Raw genomic sequence first — 15,152 nt, forward strand, 5'->3', positions numbered from 1 at the left:
GTAAATTTTACAGATCAATTATACATAAAAAAAAATCAAATAACTATGAATATTTTATAAAATACAGCAAAATAATTATTATTTTAAAATATATGTCAAGTAATAAATTCTTATATTCTTTTTTTATTGTTTTAAATGTCAGTTTCAATAATTCTTTCAGAAACAAAAGGAAGATGCAAATCCAATTAGGCTAGAACAAAGGAAGATGCAAATCTCATTAGGCTATCAACAAAGTAAGATTCTTACTTTTTGTTCTTCTATTTTTTTAATTTTTTTTTGAACAAGCTAATGATAACATTAATTCCTTTCGGTGTATATCTCACCCAAAACAAAATACCAGAAAATATAAGTTGTCCGCTCATATCTATCTTTATCCCTCGATCAAACAAAGTTGTTTGATCCTATATTTAAATGCGCACTCATTGTAGTCGCCGCTCAGCTTCCCACACCCATATTCCTAAACAAACTTTTACTTCTAATAATATCTTATTGTAGTTTCTCAAGCAATCAATTACAAGCCTTACCTATTTTCGTTATGTTTAACAAATATTCAACTATTAGAAAATAAGCATATGAAAAAAAGTAAATAGATAAATTTATAGCATATTTTAGTTGGGCACCATGGTTCCTCAACATAAAAGCAAAGTAACCCTTATTACTATGAAAATTTACCAACTAACACAATTCAATCAGTAAAAGCATAAGTGCATCAAACGTTAAAAATAATTATGACATGATAAGTTTAAGTTAGTAATTAGATCAAGAATTGAGCATTAGAAAACTAATTATGTGAAGATTGCAATAAATTTATAATTAAAAAGAAAAGAAAGAGAAGGCAAAATAAAATTTACCATGGGAAAATTGGTAAAACGCAGTGGCAATGTCATACGATCAAATGCATGATTCACTTCCGCAAATCTTGGGGTGTAGTTCCGTAAAATACGTGGTAATGATAATGAAAAATTGGGAATCATTCCTTATGGAATCCAAAAGAAAAAAGGATTTCTTGGAACAATGTATGTTTGTTCCATTAGCCAAAACAACAATTAAGCTCTCATTAGAGGAATAATGAATTCCCAAAATATTGGGTACCATACCAATTCAATGAGATTTTGGCCTTATATAGAATATTCTAGAGCGATGTGCAGCAGAAGTCATAGTTCTTACATGACCAAAATCATAAGTGGCCTCATTTTGAAATATGGTGTTTGTTGTAATAGTACGACGCTGCATTGTTGTTGATTTTCTTTTCTTCTAAAAGTTCCGTGATTTAAAGTTATTGTTGGCCAAGTTGAATGTTTAACTTTAAAACATTCTTAGTTATTTTATTATCTAGTTCAGTTAAGTTCATTGATCATTATAGATATGAATATTGTCTTCCGCTGAGTTAAGTAAGCCAGGCAAGGGTTCGCTTGGGGCCAGCAATGGCTTTCGAGTGCCAGTCCCGCCCATGGTGTAGGCTCAGGGCGTGACAAACTTGGTATCAGAGCACAGAGTTCAAGAGTCCTAGGGAGTCTATGAAGTTGTGTCTGTATAGTCCTATTTATCGGTGTGAAGCACACCACATCTATAATTAGGAGGCTGCAACATTTAGGAACTATCTCACTTCTTTCACACTCATTTCGTGCGTTAGAGTTTAATCTCTAAAAAGTTTCCCTCGAATTCGTGTTTGCACATGCTTTTCAGATAATCATGCCTCCACGAAGAGCTGTTAGAGGACGTCCTGCTAGGTGTAATGTTGAGGAGCAAGAGTTACCCAATGCACCTAAAGTGCAACTGCAAGGAGAAGTTACTAATGCTGAGTTCAGAGAGGCTATTAAGATGCTCAGTTAAGTTTTGACTAACCAAGCTTGGTAGCAGAGAGGAGTTTGACAAGAAGAGGCTGACACTTTAAGGATTCGTCAGTTCTTGAGGATGAATCCCCCAAGTTTCACTGGTTTGCGCACTGCAGAGGATCCAGAGAACTTCATTGAGAAACTGAAAAATGTGTTCGATGTAATGCATGTTACTGATACTACGAGAGTTGAGCTAGCTGCGTATCAGATGAAAAATGTTGCTAGGACTTGGTTTGATTAGTGGAAAGGGGATAGAGCTGATGATGCACCACCTGTGAGTGGGCATGTTTTGAAGAGGCTTTCCTGGGGCGTTTCTTTCCCCAAGAATTGAAAGAGGCTAAGGTACGTTAGTTCCTCACACTTAAGCATGATTCTCTAAGCATTCATGAGTATGGATGGAAATTCACTCAATTGTCTCGCTATGCTCCATAAATTGTTGTGGACATGAGGAGTAGGATGAGTCTGTTTGTTGCTGGGTTGTCCCGTCTATCGAGCAAAGAGGGCCGGGCAGCAATTCTTATTGGGGACATGGGAATTTCTAGGTTGATGGTCTATGTGTAGCAAGTAGAGAAAGAGAAGCTAAGGGATATGGAGGAATTCAAGACCAAGAAGGCTAATATAGGGAATGAGTCCGGGTAGCAGAAAAGTAATGCCAACCGATCATCCTTCCAACAGAAACAGAAGAACCTTGCTCCATTATCTGTTAGTGCACCTGCATATAAGAACAAAGGTGAGTACAATAATCAGAACTTCAGAGCTAAACTTGCTTATTCTCAAGGTAGTGTGGCGCAAGGGGGTAGTAAGCCTCCTGCATGCAGCAAGTGTGGTAGGAACCACTCAGGTATTTGTCGTGAGGGCTCTACTGGTTGTTTCAAGTGTGGTCAGACTGGGCATTTCATGCGGGAGTGTCCAAAGAACAAATAGAGAAATAGTAATGGGGGCAATAGAGCCCAGTCTTCTTCAGTTGCTCCACTAGACAGAGTTGCACATAGAGGGGCTACTTTCGGTACTAGCGGAGGAACAAACCACTTATATGCTATCAATAGTCGCCAAGAGCAAAAAGATTCACCAGATGTTGTCACTGGTATGATTCAAGGCTTTGACTTTACTGTTTATGCCTTGCTAGATCCAGGAGTGATTTTATCTTTTGTAACTCCATATGTTGCTATGAACTTTGATGTTATTCCTGAGCAACTTAGTGAACCATTAAGTGTTTCTACACCTGTTGGTGAGTCTATTCTAGTAGAGAGATTCTATCGTGATTGTCCCATTTCCATCAATCACAAGAGTACCATGGCTGATTTAATCGAATTAGACATGGTAGACTTTGATGTCATTCTTGGTATGGACTGGCTTCATGCCTATTATGCCTCAGTTGATTGTAGAACTCGAGTTGTCAAGTTTCAGTTTCCAAATGAGCCAGTCTTAGAGTGAAAAAGCAGTTCAGCAGTGCCTAAGGGTTGTTTTATTTCGTACCTGAAGGCAAGGAAATTAGTTTCTAAGGGGTGTGTCTATCACTTAGTCCGAGTTAATGACTCAAGTGTTGAGGTACCTCTTATTCATTCAGTTCGAGTAGTAAAGGAGTTTCCAGAAGTCTTTCCAGATGATCTTCCTGGAGTCCCTCCTGAGAGAGAGATAGACTTCGGTATAGATCTTCTTCCAGATACTCGTTCGATATCTATTCCGCTATATAGAATGGCACCAACAGAGTTGAAAGAGTTAAAATAACAGTTAAAAGATCTTTTAGATAAGGGCTTTATTTGACCAAGTGTCTCACCTTGGGGTGCTCTGGTCTTATTTGTGCGAAAGAAAGATGGTTCCCTTAGGATGTGTATAGATTACCGTCAGTTGAACAAGGTTACCATCAAGAATAAGTATCCTTTTTCGAGAATTGATGATCTTTTCTATCAGCTTCAGGGTGCTTCTTGTTTTTCAAAAATAGACCTCAGATCAGGTTACCATCAGTTGAGAGTAAGGGAGTGTGATATTCCTAAGACAGCTTTCCGAACCCGATATGGTCATTATGAGTTTCTGGTCATGTCGTTTGGTTTAACTAATACACCAGCAACGTTCATGGACCTTATGAATAGAGTCTTCAAACCTCATTTAGATATGTTTGTTATCGTTTTCATTGATGACCTACTAATCTATTCAAGGAATGAAGAAGATCATGTTGGTAATCTCAGAATAGTTCTCCAGACTTTAAAAGATAAGGAGTTGTATGCTAAATTCTCTAAGTGTGAATTTTGGCTTGAGTATGTGGCATTCTTAGGCCATATTTTGTCTGGAGAGGGGATTAAGGTTGATAATCAGAAAATTGAGGCAGTGTAGAATTGGCCTAGACCCACATCTCCAATTAATATTAGGAGTTTCTTGGGTTTGGCTAGCTATTATAGAAGGTTTGTAGAGGTGTTCTCGTCTATCTCATCCCCTTTGACGAAGTTGACTAAGAAAATAGTGAAATATTAATAGTCTGAAGCTTTTGAGAAAAGCTTTCAGGAATTGAAAAAGAGGTTGACTACTGCCCCAGTTTTGACCTTAACAGAAGGTACTCAAGGTTTTGTGGTGTATTATGATGCATCTAGAGTTGGTTTGGGTTGTGTCTTAATGCATAATGGCAAAGTTATAACTTATGCCTTGAGACAGTTGAAAGTTCATGAGAAGAACTACCCAACCCATGACTTAGAGTTGGATGCTGTAGTTTTCAATTTAAAGATATGGCGTCATTATTTGTATGGTGTTCATGTTGATATATTCACTGATCAAAAAAGCCTTCAATACGTGTTCACTCAGAAAGAGCTTAATCTCAGACAAAGGAGGTGGTTAGAGTTACTCAAGGATTATGACATGAGTATTCATTATCACCCAAGTAAGGCTAATGTTGTTGTTGATGCCTTGAGCAGGTTGTCTATGGGTAGTACTGCCTATGTCGAGGAAGAGAAGAGAGATTTAGCGAAGGATGAGCATAGACTTGAACGCTTAGGAGTCCGACTTGTGGATTCCACAGAAGGAGGAATAGTGGTGACGAATGGGGCCGAATCATCACTAGTGTCAGAAGTCAAAGAAAAGCAAGACCAAGATCCCATTTTGCTAGACTTAAAATCAAATGTTCATAAGCAAAGAGTATTAGCTTTTGAACAAGGAGGAGATGGTGTATTGAGATATCAAGGTAGATTGTGCGTACCTATGGTGGATGGACTCCAAGAAAGGATCATGGAGGAAGATCATAGCTCTAGATATTCCATTCATCCGGGTTCTACAAAGATGTATTGCGATTTGAGAGAAGTGTATTGGTAGAATGGCATGAAGAAGGCATTGCAGAGTTTGTTTCTAAGTGTCCAAATTGCCAACAAGTGAAAGTAGAGATCCAAAGGCTCGGTGGTTTGGCTCAAATTATAGAACTTCCAGAATGGAAGTGGGAGATGATAAATATGGATTTCATTATAGGCTTGCCAAGGTCTTGCAGACAACATGATTCTATTTGGGTGATTGTCGACAGAATGACAAAATTAGTCCACTTTTTACCCGTAAAGACTTCAGCAGAAGATTATGCTAACATATATATTCAAGAAGTGGTAAGACTTCATGGAGTTTCAGTCTCCATTATTTCAGACAGAGGTGCGCAATTTACTGCACAGTTTTGGAAGTCATTCCAGAAAGGCTTGGGTTCAAAGGTGAACTTGAGTACTACTTTTCACCCTCAGACAGATGGTCAAGCAGAGCGCACTATTCAGACCTTAGAGGATATGTTGAGGGCTTGTGTGATTGATTTCAAAGGGTATTGAGATGATCACCTACCTCTCATTGAGTTTGCTTACAACAACAGTTACCACTCTAGCATCCAAATGGCTCCTTATGAAGCTCTTTATGGGAGAAGATGCGGATCTCCTATTGAATGGTTTAAAGTTGGTGAAGCAAGGTTGATAGGACCAGATTTAGTTCACCAAGTTATGGAGAAGGTGAAAGTGATTCAAGGAAGATTGAAAACGGCATAGAGTCATCAAAATCCTACACTGATGTTAGGAGAAGGGCGCTAAAGTTCGAAGTAGATGATTGAGTATATTTGAAAGTTTCACCCATGAAGGGTGTTATAAGGTTTGGTAAGAAGGGGAAGCTTAGTTCCTAGTATATTGGACCTTATCGCATAGCCAAGAGAATTGACAATGTAGCTTATGAGTTAAAGCTACCACAGGAATTAGCAGCGGTTCATCCGGTATTTCACGTCTCCATATTGAAGAAGTGCATGGGGGATCCTTCATTGATCATACCAACTGAAAATATTGGGATCAAGGATAACTTATCTTATGAGGAGATTTCTGTTCAGATTCTAGATCGCCAAGTTCGCAAGTTGAGAACAAAGGAGGTAGCATCAGTCAAAGTCTTTTGGATGAATCAATTTGTTGAGGAAGCTACTTGGGAAGCATAGGAGGATATGAAGAAGAGATATCCGCATCTCTTTGAATCCGAAAAAGGTGTAGATCAAGGTACTAATTTTCTTCTTAGTGCTCTTTAAATTATAAGTGAGCATGTTAATTGTTTGCATTTGCTTGTTGGGTGTTTGAATTTGATGTTACACCCTAAGTCTAGTAAGAGTAATCCCATTCGAGGATGAATGTTCCCAAGGGGGAGATATTGTAAGATCTCGCAACTAGAAAGAAGTTTAAAATCTGGAAATAGTTACTTTTGGAAAGAATGAGGAAATATGGAAATTTTTAAGCAAGTTAAAGTGAGTTTTTGGTCAACTTCAAACGGATATAATTCCTAGCTCAGTATGATTTAACTGTGATTCTAGATATGGTTGCAAAGCCCTTGCAATGATCTTTCCAACACCGCTAATTTTGCACCATTCCGAGTTCGTATGAGTAAGTTATGCCCTTTCGAAGTTGGGTTGTTGGAATAAGGAAATGTCTAATCCGGATTTTAGAAGGGTGATTTAGTCTTTTCCTTACCTAATTTCTCTAATTCTTTTTAGGAGATTAATTGGGATAAAACTGGACCTTATTCAGTTTAGAAAAAATAGAATTTACGCTAGGGCTTGGAGAGGAGAAGAAAGAAGACAAAAGAGGAGAGAAATCAAGAAATCACCATGAACGCTCAAGCTTTGCGAGTGGAATTCGTCGGGGGTGATCCCTACAAGGTATGTGAAATCACATAGTGTTGGGTTAGTTCACCCACACTCCAATCTTGTTTCAATTCAGCGAATTTAGGTTATTTGAATGCAAAGAAAGTGAGTTCTTGAAGAACATTGTTGAAAATTCGTTGAGTTCTTGATGGTTGTGTTGTTGAAGTCTCTTATTGATTTGATTCGTATTTCCAGGTGAATTTTCGAGTCAAATCTGTTGTATGTTGAAGGTAATATGATCCTAAGTGTTTGGGGATAAGAACCATTGAGGTTTAGAGTTGAAAAACAGATAAGAAAAAAGCGTCAAAAACCTGGGGAAGGGGGTGGGGCATCGCGCCAGCCAGCGCCCTTCAAAAGGGGCTCTGAAGTTCACCCCTTGGGGTGACACACCAGCCAGCGCACCCCAGATGGTCCTCTAAAGTTTGAGGGCTTGCACCCCGCGCCTCTCAGAGCACCAGGGACGCCAGTTCTCCCCATTCTTCCCCCACCTTTTCGTACTAGTTCCTAAGTGATGTAGCTATGTTTCCTAGTTGATTCTAACACTCTAAGGTACATCTAAACATCATGAAATCATCCATAAACATGAGATCATGAACCTTGAATCCATAATCCAATTCGAGGAAAGTTAAGATCAAAGTCATAGAAGCTAAGACTCAAAGACTAGAAGTTAAGAAGCAAGTCAAAGCACATTTCTTAAAGTTTTCAAGAGCCTTTAACAAACGTTTTACCGTCGTTTTAAGGCTCAAGTTTTAAGTTAAGCAAAGAGTAAACTTGAAGTTCTTTTCTTCAAAAGTATATCGGGACTAAGTATTCCCAAAGAGATTTAAAATGTTTTCACATTTAAATAAAAACGGAAACTGAGATTTCCAAAGAGCCTTCGGGCTAGTTTTTAGAAAAAGTAATCGCTTTCTAAATGAAGCAAGAGGGGAAACTTTGATTTCCAAGATAGTCTTTGAGCTATGTTTTTTAGCACTATTCTCAAATCATAGAAGAAGTATGTTTTTAAAACATAAGAGCCAATATATTTTGGTAGTAGTATTGAGCACATAATTGGGGATGAGCATGGGTATAGATAACTCACGTCACCGTAGAACCATGTAGCCACCATGGGTAGAAAAGGGTTATACTTTTTAGATGAATCCTTTTCAAAATAGAATAATGGATCAATTAGGCAGTTCAGGTTCTATACCTTTGGCCGGGTATACGATGCACTGGCAACGTGAGGTAGATCGATGTATCATCACTATAGCTCATACGTGATGGTTGTCGGTTAGAGAAACTCCCACAGAAGTTATTGTATTTTTATATACATCAGTTTATTGTATTTTTGCATACATTTCAGAGTTATGTTGTATCCTTGTGCATACACAGAGTTGACATCATGTTTTAAAACAACTTTTCTTTATATTGCACTTGTTTAAACTGCTTTATATTGAAATGAGTTCAGTTAAGTATTCAAGAGTTGAGAAGATCCAAGGTAAATGCTTCTTTCAGATTCTCTTTCCAGCCTATGTTGTTTTAGCATTCCAACTCGCATACTCGTACATTCAATGTACTGATGCCAGTTGGCCTGCATCTTATTATGATGCAGACAGAGGTAACTAGGATTAGCATTCTAGCTCACCGTTGATCTTTAGTGAGCAGTTCAGAGTTAGTCGGTGAGCCTCCTTGCATTCCGGAGGATCTATTTTCATTTCTTTCTAGTTAGTTCATTAGGATGTTATGGGGTTTGTCCCAACATCCATCTCAGTTGTTTTAGAGGCTTCATAGAAAGTCAGATGTTAGTCCTTTGAGTCTTTTCATTATCATTTCTTATTGTTAATACTTGGGTTGCCACTTTTGGCTAAGTTGAATGTTTAATCTTTAAAACATTCTCAGTTATTTTAGTATCCAGTTCAGTTAAGTTCATTGATCATTATAGTTATGAATATTGTCTTCCGCTTAGTTAAGTAAGCCAGGCCAAGGGTTCACTTGGGGCCAGGAATGGCTTTCGAGTGCCAGTCCCACCCAGGGTGTAGGCTCGTGGCGTGACAATTGTAGTGCTTCCTAAACCTGAAATCACAATGATATAATGATGTCAATCTATTATTACTCAATTAGGTATATCTGTAATGTAAATTTAACACACCAGTATATTCAAAAAAATGTTTCAAGTGATTACTAGTGATTCTTTCCTTTCCCTTCATTAACACTTGAAGGAAAGACCCCAAAAGAAGTATGCAAAACCAATCCCTCAACATGGATGCAATCAAATTCTCAATAAAAATAAAAATAATTTGATTAAAATAATCAAATCTTCAAAAGAACGAATATGTAAATCATGTTTCTTTAGAGTAACTTTCTAAATAAAATAATGATCTATATCTTAATTAAAATAAAAACTAATGCAGCAATCACCACCAACAAAAAATCCCTCAACATGGATGCAATCAAATTCAAGTTAAAAAGAAAAAATAACTTACATGAATGACAAGAGTAATGGAATGACGAGCTGCAAGGGAGGAACTCCTCAAGTAAATCCCCAATTCGCTAGAACTGAAGAGAAAGAATTGATTTGGATGGAAGACATATTTTTATGAAACGATACACTCGAGAGGAACTAATGTGTGTGTGTGAGTGGGGGGGGGGGGGGGGAGGGAGAGGGAGGAGGGGTGGGTTATAGAGAAATTTGAAAATTGATAGAACTAAGGCACAAAAAATTTGATCAATCGATACAATTGAAATATTAATTGTTTTATCTGCCAAGCAATTTTAATTGTTTTATCTGCCAAGCAATTTTAATTGAGATGAATGATAAATAAATTTGTAACTAGGATGACGATGTAATTAAATATCTTCCAGTAGAGGACAAAATAATGAAACCTTTAGATTGCACTTTGATTATCATAGTCCAAGACTTCTTTTCATTCCTTGTGACATTAGCTATTCCCATGCCACCCTACAGGATATTTATTGATCTCTTTCTTGAATATATTTGTTTTTATCTATTTTTAAAATTTTGTGAGCATTATTCACATGACTGCTACCACATGAAAAATATTAAGAATTTTTTGCATTGGGTTTTTGTTCTAATGTCCTTTCTGTAATTGAAACTTTCTGTCATTAATTCATAGCTCTTCATTAAAAAGTCCACTAAATTTAGTTGGATCTGGTTAAAGGATGAGTTCCTTTTTTACTTCCTTTTTGTCAATTGCTATAATTTTTATTTTGAAAAACTGAATTTGAACAAATGCAATGTGATAGAACATAACCCGTATTTGAGTCAAAGGGTCGTCCTGATTGATACCTCAAATGTATCAGTGCAAAAGTGAACAAATATGTACACCACGCTCATAAAATCAGTATTTGCCATTTTAAGTCATATAAACTCCAAAATAATGGATATTCACATAAAGACTTAATTCCCTTAATTAAAATAGTGAGTTGCCCCTTCAGATCTCAACAAGTGGAGGAAAACTTAGCAAAAACCAGGATCGGGCTCCTCTCCATTTCTCTTCTCTCCATTTTCCCCAAGTTCTTGCTTGAATGTGAGACACATGACATAGGTAAAAATTAACGGCTAAGATTTAATTGAATTAAAATAAGATTCTAATTATAATTTAGATAATTAATATTTCATAAGAAAAATGACAATACCACAATCATAACAATATATTATCTTGTCCATAAATATAATATTAAAAAAATTCCCTTTTTCTAATATTTTTCTTTCTAGTATTATCTTCTCCTTTTGTCCATAAATATATTATAAAATAATTTCTCTTTTTCTAATTTTTTTCCGTGCGATTATTTTTTCTATTAATTATATACTAACTAGTTTTAAAGAAAAAATTCAAAGTTGCTATCTAACACTTACTCAATTGTTTTTTAAAAAAACAAACGGAAGATAAATACTAGTAGGGGAAAAAAATAGAAAAGAGAAAAGTTTTTATAATATATTTATGGACAAGATATTATATTGTTATGACTTATGATTATGTTATTATTATTTTTCTTATGAAATATTAATTATCTACATCATAATTAGAATCTTATTTTAATCAATTAAATCTTCGCCATTAATTTTTATTTGTGCCATGTGTCTCACATCTAAACAAGAACACGAGGAAAATGGAGAGAAGGGAAATGGAGAGGAGCCAGATCCCAAAAACCGTTTCTATTTGATAAATATAAAATTCCCAAGGTTTTTTTAAGAATAAAAAAAGTCAAGTCTAAGTACCAACCATCCAAAAATAAACCAAATAAAAATCAACACATCAAACAATCAATTAGGTAACACTTGACACGGTATAGACGTACTAACTAGGAACTCCAGCTAGTCCAAACTCACGACCTCAGGCCCAACAATAAATAACAATTAAGAAATGATAGCTAGAAAATTGAAGTACATTCACACAATCATTCTGAAACAAGGTAACACGTAGCAACCTAAGTTTCACACCATCTAGAAGATTTCTAAAGATACTATAATGACACCAAGATCATAGTCAAGTGACACTAAGGTTTACTGGCTAAAAACAAAGTTAAGCTATCAGAAAATAGCCATATAAAGTCCAAGGATCATGCAATCCTACAAACTAATCCTAATATATATATACACTATCAAATTAGTGTCAAGAACATTAACAAGAACAAAAAAATAACTGTCAAACTCCGAGTCTACACCTAGGATGCGCTCTGTAACGCCCCGAGCCTACACCCTGGCTGGGACTGGCACTCGAGAACCATTGTTGGCCCCAAACGAACCATTGGCCTGACTTACTTACTCAGTGGAATACTTAATTCAACAAAGGCAATTCTATGTAATAAACTGGAATGTTATAATGGAACATTCAACTTGTCCATTAAGGCAAACTCAAGTTTTAAAATAAGATAATGACAATGAAAAGACTAAAGAACTAACATTTGACTATCTATGAAGCCTCTAAAACAACTAGAATGGATGTCGGGACAAACCCCACGACATCCTAATGAACTAATAAAATAACTAAAAGCAATAAAAAGAAGTCCTCTGGAATGCAGGAGGCTCACCAACTGACTCTGGAGTGCTCACTAGATCAACGATGCATTGGATGCCTATCCTAGTTACCTGTGTCTGCGTCATAATAAGATGCAAGCCAACTGACATCAGTACATTGAATGTATGAGTATACGAATTAGAATGCTAAACACAACATAGCCTTGAAAGGAATCTGAAGAACCGACCTGGCTCAACTCAACTCAACATAATTGAACTCATTTAAATATAAAGCAGTTTAAAACAAGTGCAATATAAAGAAAAGTTATTTAAAATATGATGTCAACTCTGTGTGTATGAAAAGATACATATAGCTCTGAGATGTACGTAAAAATACAAATAAACTGTGTATTTAAGAATACAATTACTTCTGTGGGAGTTTCTATAACCAATAACCATCACGTAAGAGTAGTTATGATCATACAATGTTTTGCCTCATGCTGCCAGGGCCGTCCTATACCTTACCGAGGATATACAACCTAAAATACTAAGTGGATCTACTAGTCTATGCTAAAAAGCACTAAAGGAATCATCTAAAGAGTATGACCCTTTTCTACTCATGATGGCTACATGGTTTATGGGGGTTGTGAGTTGTCTGAACTCTGCCCCATATCGGTGCTCAATACTACTCCCAAAAATGTGATATTAGCTCTTATGTTTAAAACATACTTCTTTCTGTGATTTGAGATAATTGCTCAAAAACTTAGCTCAAAGACTTTCTTGGAAATCGTAGTTTCCTCTCTTGCTTCATTTAGAAAGCGATTACTGTTTTCTGAAAACTAGCTCAAAGGCTCTATGGAAATCAAGGTTTCCTTTCTTGTTTAAATGTGAAAACATTTTACTTTTTGGGAATACATAGTCCCAATATACTTCTTTTGAAGAAATGAACTCAACTCATTACTCTTTGCTTAACTTGAAACTTAAGTCTTTAAACAAAGTTAAAACATTTGTGAAAGACTATTGAAATCTTTACAAACTTCTCTTGACTTGACTCTTCTCTTGACTTTGATCTTAACTTTCCTTGAATTGGATTATGGATTCAAGGTTCATGATCTCATGTTTATGGATGATTTCATGATGTTTAGATGTACCTTAGAGTGTTGGAATCAACTAGAAAACATATGTACATTGCTAAGGAACAAGTACTAAAATGTGGGGAACAAATGGGGAGAACCGGCGTCCCTGACGCTCTGAGAGGCGCGGGGCGCTAGCCCTCAAAGTTCAGAGGCTGACTTGGGGTGCTCTAGCTGGCACGGCTCCCCAGAGGTCAAAGTTCAGAAAGTCTCTCATGGGCTCTGAGAGGCGCGACGCCCCAGCACCTACCCAGGTGAACACCGACTTTTCTTGCTCGTTTTTCATCTCTAAACCCTCTAAACTTCAATGGTTCTTTACCCAAACACTTAGAATCATTTAGACCCTTAATATATACTAGATTCAAACTGAATTACACCCGAAAACATGAATGAAAGCGCAAGAAGCTTCAACAAAACAACCCATAAGAATTCAAACGAATTTCATCAAGAACTCAAAGGATTTACTTTCAAATCAAACATATTTTGCTGAATTGAATCATGATTGGAGCGTGGGTGAACTAACCCAATTCTATGTGATCTAACACACCTCGTAGGGATCACCCCTTGATGAAATCCACAAGCTAAACTCGACGATCTTGATGAATCTTGCTTCCTCTTCTCCTTTCTCCTCTTTTCTCCTTTCTCCAAGCCCTAGCGTGAAATTCACTTTTTTCTAAACTGACTAAAATCTAAATTTACCCCAATTAAACTCCTAAAAATGAATTTATTAAGTTGGGTAAGGAAAAGATCAAACTACCCTTCTAAAATCCGATTTTAGACTTTCCTTATTCGAGCAGCCCAACTTCCAAAGGGCATAACTCACTCATACGAACTCAAAATCTCGCAAACTCGGTGGTGTTGGAAAGATCATTCCAAGGGATTTCCTACCATATCTGTAAGTACACCTAACTCATCCTGAGATAGAAGTTATGACCATTTGAAGTTGACCAAAACTCAACTCATTCTCACTTAACAAAATTTCCAGATTTTCATTCTTTCTAAAAATGACTATTTCCAATTATTAGCTTCTTCCTAGTTATTTCAAATTGCGAGATGTAACACGCTCGGTACTCGAAAATGATTGCTAGTCTCAAAGGGAACGATTGTCCTAGTTTACTACTTAACGCAAGAATAAAGACATGCATAAGAAGCTGAAATTTTAAAAGACTTTAACAGAACGAATCAATCTCGTAAGTTGTTTGAAAATACTGACTTAGAAGATACTACTAAAATAATAAGACTAGAGTCCTATGAAAGCAAAGAGGTCTCACCAAAAGCTATCAACATATGTGATCTCAACGGAACGCTGGTTGATCATCCTAAACACCTGTATTTGCATCTTGAAATGATGCAATGTCGAATGACGTCAGTACAAGGAATTTATGGTTTGTAATAAAGATGAATGAAAAAGAAAACTTAATTGAATGAAAGACTGAAATATAACTTAATTGAAGTAAAGCATGAATACAAAATGAAATCATTAAAGTTTTCCAATAAGCTGTGGAGTAATGGAACAACACTAAAATAAAATACATCACTTTTCTGGAGAAGTTTCTCTAATTGACAATCATCACTATGAGCTTCGTGATGATATAATGTTTTTCCCACATTGACAGGGTCACTCTATACCTTGCAGAGCATAGGACACAACTTTACTTATGGATCCACTAAAAATCCCTCAACAAGGCGGATGGGGAGTCGCCCAAATTAATGACACAATCATATCTATGTTTGCGGGACAATTTATGGGTCTTAGGTTGTGTTAAATCTTACCTAAATTGATGCTCAATTTTACTCCCAAAACATGCAAAAAGGTTCGTACTTCTTTAAGCATATACTGGTGTCTTACTTTATCTAAATAAAATACTTCTGAAACTATTTATGGTTTTTTAAAATTAGTAAAGCCTTTCTAAATCATATATATTACTATAAGTGGGAACAAAAAAGTTAAAAGTTGGTTTACGATTTTACCCCTACTATAAATTAGAAGAATATTAGGAAAAAGTTAGATTACCGTTTTAACCCTACATTAAATTAAAATGCTATAAGCTATTAATAAATTAAATATTAAATGATCAAGAAGAAGAAGCTTGGTGAGTCCTCAT

The sequence above is a fragment of the Solanum verrucosum genome, unplaced genomic scaffold, assembly GCF_900185275.1.
Source record: "Solanum verrucosum unplaced genomic scaffold, falcon-dt-bn FXZP01000012.1, whole genome shotgun sequence".
In the NCBI taxonomy this organism is placed as follows: Eukaryota; Viridiplantae; Streptophyta; class Magnoliopsida; order Solanales; family Solanaceae; genus Solanum; species Solanum verrucosum.